The sequence below is a fragment of the Cetorhinus maximus genome, unplaced genomic scaffold (assembly GCF_964194155.1).
Source record: "Cetorhinus maximus unplaced genomic scaffold, sCetMax3.hap1.1 HAP1_SCAFFOLD_4452, whole genome shotgun sequence".
NCBI lineage: Eukaryota > Metazoa > Chordata > Chondrichthyes > Lamniformes > Cetorhinidae > Cetorhinus > Cetorhinus maximus.
The window spans coordinates 1,619-7,451 of record NW_027600355.1 but is presented as its reverse complement, the minus strand read 5'-3'; the positions used below and the strand labels follow the sequence as shown (position 1 = coordinate 7,451).

The following is a 5,833-nucleotide window of genomic DNA, read 5'->3' as shown; positions in this document are numbered from 1 at the left end:
CCTCCCACACACATAAACAACACTCTAACCCCCCCACACATAAACAACACTCTCACCCCCCCCCACACATAAACAACACTCTAACCCCCCCACACATAAACTACACTCTATCCCCCCCACACATAAACAACACTCTAACCCCCCCACACATAAACAACAGTCTAACCCCCCCCACACATAAACAACACTCTAACCCCCCCACACATAAACAACACTCTCACCCCCCCCCACACATAAACAACACTCTAACCCGCCCCCCACACATAAACAACACTCTAACCCCCCCACACATAATCAACACTCTAACCCCCCCCCCACACATAAACAACACTCTAACCCCCCCACATGTAAACAACACTCTAACACCCCCAGAAGTATTCATGTCCCACATCCTCCTGCTCTTCATGTATCCCATCCTCCTACTCTTCATATCCCACATCCTCCTGGTCTTCATGTCCCACATCCTCCTGCTCTTCATGTCCCACATCCTCCTGCTCTTCATGTCCCACATCCTCCTGCTCTTCATGTCCCCCATCCTCCTGCTCTTCATCTCCCACATCCTCATACTCTTCATGTCCCACATCCTCCTGCTCTTCATCTCCCACATCCTCCTGCTCTTCATGTCCCACATCCTCCTGCTCTTCATGTCCCCCATCCTCCTACTCTTCATATCCCACATCCTCCTGGTCTTCATGTCCCACATCCTCCTGCTCTTCATCTCCCACATCCTCCTACTCTTCATGTCCCACATCCTCCTGCTCTTCATCTCCCACATCCTCCTTCTCTTCATGTCCCACATCCTCCTGCTCTTCATGTCCCACATCCTCCTGCTCTTCATGTCCCCCATCCTCCTACTCTTCATGTCCCACATCCTCCTGGTCTTCATGTCCCACATCCTCCTGCTCTTCATCTCCCACATCCTCCTACTCTTCATGTCCCACATCCTCCTGCTCTTCATCTCCCACATCCTCCTGCTCTTCATGTCCCACATCCTCCTGCTCTTCATGTCCCACATCCTCCTGCTCTTCGTGTCCCACATCCTCCTGCTCTTCATCTCCCACTTCCTCCTGCTCTTCATGTCCTACATCCTCCTATTCTTCATGTCCCACATCCTCCTACTCTTCATGCCCCACATCCTCCTGCTCTTCATGTCCCACATCCTCCTGCTCTTCATGTCCCACATCCTCCTACTCTTCATCTCCCACATCCTCCTGCTCTTCATGTCCCACCTCCTCCTATTCCTCATGTCCCACCTCCTCCTATTCCTCATGTCCCACATCCTCCTACTTTTTAAGTCCCACATCCTCCTGCTCTTCATGTCCCACATTCTTCCTGCTCTTCATCTCCCACATCCTCCTACTCTTCATGTCCCACATACTCCTGCTCTTCATTTCCCACATCCTCCTGCTCTTCATGTCCCACATCCTCCTACTCTTCATGCCCCACATCCTCCTGCTCTTCAAATCCCACATCCTCCTACTCTTCATGTCCCACATCCTCCTGCTCTTCATCTCCCACATCCTCCTGCTCTTCATTTCCCACATCCTCCTGCTCTTCATGTCCCACATCCTCCTGCTCTTCATGTCCCACATCCTCCTGCTCTTCATGTCCCACATCCTCCTGCTCTTCATGTCCCACATCCTCCTGCTCTTCATCTCCCACATCCTCCAGCTCTTCATGTTCCACATCCTCCTACTCCTCATGTCCCACATCCTCCTGCTCTTCATGCCCCACATCCTCCTGCTCTTCATGTCCCACATCCTCCTACTCTTCATGTCCCACATCCTCCTACTCTTCATGTCCCACATCCTCCTACTCTTCATGTCCCACATCCTCCTGTTCTTCATGCCCCACATCCTCCTACTCTTCATGTCCCACATCCTCCTACTCTTCATGCCCCACATCCTCCTACTCTTCATGTCCCACATCCTCCTACTCTTCATGCCCCACATCCTCCTACTCTTCATGCCCCACATCCTCCTACTCTTCATGTCCCACATCCTCCTGCTCTTCATCTCCCACATCCTCCAGCTCTTCATGTCCCTCATCCTCCTGCTCTTCATGTCCTACATCCTCCTATTCTTCATGTCCCACATCCTCCTACTCCTCATGTCCCACATCCTCCTGCTCTTGATCTCCCACATCCTCCTACTCTTCATGTCCCACATCCTCCTGCTCTTCATGTCCCACATCCTCCTACTCTTCATGCCCCACATCCTCCTGCTCTTCATGTCCCACATCCTCCTGCTCTTCATGTCCCACATCCTCCTACTCTTCATGCCCCACATCCTCTTGCTCTTCATGCCCCACATCCTCCTGCTCTTCATGTCCCACATCCTCCCGCTCTTCACCTACAGCAGCTTTTGCTTTGACCTGACCGTGACTGGAATCATCGACCCTGCAGCGAGGGCTTTTTTGTGAAATGCCACTTTACTTCTCATATTGCCCTCACTGGAAATGTTGACCCTATAAGTTCTTCTATATTCTTTTCTGAACTGTTCCCTGTCTCTGCCCACTGAATCTCCAATGTTGAAAGTCTCATTCAGGCTAAAAGCAGCAAACCATCTTTTATCTTTTTACATGCTCCCAGTCCTGCTGTGTTTTCCCTGCATCGACTTTAAATCACCTCCCTATGATCGGGGGCAGGAGACAGCTTGTGCTGCAGACTTTTTGAACTATAGAACCGTAGAAAAGTTGCAGCACAGAAGGAGGCCTTTTGGCCCATCTTGTCCATGCCAGCCCAAGAACACCCAGGTGCCCTTTCTAACCACACCTTCCTGCACCCGGCCCATAGCCCTGCAGCTTACAGCACTTTAGGTGCAGATCCAGGTACTTTTTAAAAGAGTTTAGAGTTTCTGCCTCTACCACCAACTTGGGCAGCGAATTCCAGACACCCACTACCCTCTGTGTAAAAAAGTTCTTCCTCATGTCCCCCCTACACCTTCTGCCACTTGTCTTGAATCTATGTCCCCTGGTTCTAGAATTCTCCACCAAGGGAAACAATTTTATCCTGTCCACTCTATCTATTCCCCTCATAATTTTCTACACCTCAATCAAATCACCTCTCAGCCTTCTTTGTTCTAAGGAAAATAACCCCAACCTATCCAATCTCTCCTCGTTGCTACACTTTTCTAACCCTGGCAACATTCTTGTAAACCTCCTCTGCACTCTCTCCAGAGCTATTACATTCTTCCTGTAATGTGGTGACCAGAACTGCACACAGTACTCCAGTTGTGGCCTCACCAGTGTTTTATACAATTCCAACATTATATCCTTACTTTTATATTCTATACCTCTGCCAATGAAGGAGAGCATTCCATTTGCCTTCTTTACAACCTTGTCTACTTGAATTGTTGCCTTCAGGGACCTGTGTACTTGTACACCAAGATCTCTCACTTCATCTACCCCTCTTAGTATATTCCCATTTATTGTGTAATCCCTGTAACTGTTTGACCTCCCTAAATGTATGACCTCACACTTCTCTATGCTAAAATCCATCTGCCACTTTACCGCCCACTCCACCCACCCATCTATATCGTTTTGGAGATTATGGCTATCCTCTAGACTAACCACTACTCAGCCAATCTTTGTGTCATCTGCAAATTTCCCAATCGTGCCCCCCACAGTCACGTCCAAATCGTTAATATATAACACAAACAGCAAGGGTCCCAACACCGAGCCCTGTGGAACACCACTTGAGACAACTTTCCATTTGCAAGGGCATCCATCAACCATTACCCTTTGTTTCCTGTTACAAAGCCAACCTTTTATCTAGTTTGCCACATTACTCTGAATCCCATGGGCTTTTACTTTCCTGACCAATCTGCCATGTGGGACCTTGTCAAATGCCTTGCTAAAATCCATGTACACAACATCCACTGCACTACCTTCATCTACCCTTCTTCTCACTTCCTCAAAGTATTCAATCAAATTTGTGAGGCAAGACCTTCCTTTAACAAATCCATGCTGACCATCCCTGACTAGTCCATGCCTTTCCACATGACAGTTAATCCTATCTCTCAGGATTGAATCTACTAATTTGCTCACCACCGATGTAAGACTAACTGGCCTATAATTGTTTGGCATTTCCTTTGATCCCTTTTTAAACAATGGAACTACGTTTGCATTTATCCAGTCCTCCGGTACCTCCCCTGTATCTAGTGAAGATTGGAAAATCATCCTCAGAGCATCTGCTATCTCCTCCCTGACTTCCTTCAGCAGCCTCAGAAACAATCCATCTGGCCCTGGTCACTTATCAACTTTCAAGGATTTCAACCCTTCAAGTACTTCCTCTTTCTTTATGACTATCCCGTCCAATATCTCGCAGTGTTCCTCCTGGACTACTATATCTACATCCTCCCTTTCCTTTGTAAACACGGAGACAAAATATTCATTCAAAACCCTTCCCACAGCCTCTGCATCTACACACAAGTTTCCATCTTCATCTCTGATAGGTCCCACTTTTTCCTTAACTAACCTTTTAGCATTAATGTATTGGTAAAACATCTTTGGGTTATCTTTAACTTTACTTGCTAATCTTTTTCCATGCTCTCTCTTTGATTTCCTTATTTCCTTTTTCACTTTGTCCCTGCACTTCCTATATTCGTCTAGGCTATCTGCAGTGCTTAGTTCTTTGTGCTTATCGCACGCTTTCTTTTTCTGTTTGATCTTCCCCTGTATTCCTCTAGACAACCAGGGAGGGTTTAGATTTGGCAGTACCACTCTTATTTTTGTAGGGGACATGTCTACTTTGTGCAATTAGGATCTCTGGGAACTAATTCCAAATTCAGAGGAAGCACTTAAAATAAGATGAGACTCGGCCATCATCCGTTGTACATAGCCCTCATCTCACACAGCACTTCCCCATCAAGTTGCTCCTTGACTGATACAGGCAGCAACCTCCATACTGGGGAAATAAGGGGTGAAGATCCGCCTCAATTGTCCTTCTCCCCACTCCTGTTCTTTCACAGCCAAAGACCCTGGGCCCAGCAACGAATGTTGTCCTGAGGAAACCTGTTGTGAGTCGGTGGTAGGCAGGCTATTCACTCTCCCTACCAGAATCCCAGTGAAGTGCAAAGTACCAACAACTTTGAGGGTGTCGGAGAACATTACTTTGTTACTCATCATGTGACCACTTAAGACAAAACAGAGAAAAGGGCGTCTACAAAGTACAGAGATCATTTATTGTCATTACATGCTGCCCTTATACATGAACAAGTAAAGTACAATTGAGAACATCTTCTTCAATCAGAATGAGGTTTTCTTGTGTTCACACCAAGCTCGGTCTTTCAGAAGTTTCATTCATAGTTAGTGTCGGGCTCTTGAATCATCATTGTGCTCCTAGAATGAACAGAATCAAGAGACGGTCATTTTCAGATGGACTGAGTTCAATCTGAGGTCAATGTTTTATTGTTGTTGTTGGTCAAGAGGCAACTCTCGGACACACAGTCCCAGTTTATACTTACCTTTAAAGACCCCTCCACTGACGACTCTTCCGAGGTCATATGTACCTGCATTGTGGTGTTAAGATATAAATATTTAGCACAGGGAACCAATGTTCTCAAACTTCACAATTACCTCCTAAGCAAAGATAAAATAACAACCGATAGCACATGGAAATGATATCATTTCTTAAATTTCCAATACAATACTGTGTGGCTCAGTGTTGAGGTGAATGGACCCTGTTCAGTACAACAGCAGCTTACCTCTACATAGCACCTTTTAACACAATGAACCATCCCAAGGTGTTTCACAGGAGTATTAGAAAATGAGGTATGAAACTGAGCCACATGATGAGAGATTAGCAGAGGCGGTGGCCTAGTGTAATGTCACT

The 5,833-nt window shown here is 46.8% G+C and overlaps 1 long non-coding RNA gene across 1 annotated transcript; it reads right to left on the bottom strand.

Annotated features, from left to right (window-relative positions):
- Positions 1–5,162: 5,162 nt before the first annotated feature.
- On the bottom strand, positions 5,163–5,525 carry LOC144678497 (uncharacterized). Its single transcript, XR_013576115.1, has 2 exons — positions 5,466–5,525; positions 5,163–5,340 (listed from the first exon to the last, which is right to left on the bottom strand). It is a non-coding gene; the product is annotated as an uncharacterized LOC144678497 (long non-coding RNA).
- Positions 5,526–5,833: the final 308 nt, after the last annotated feature.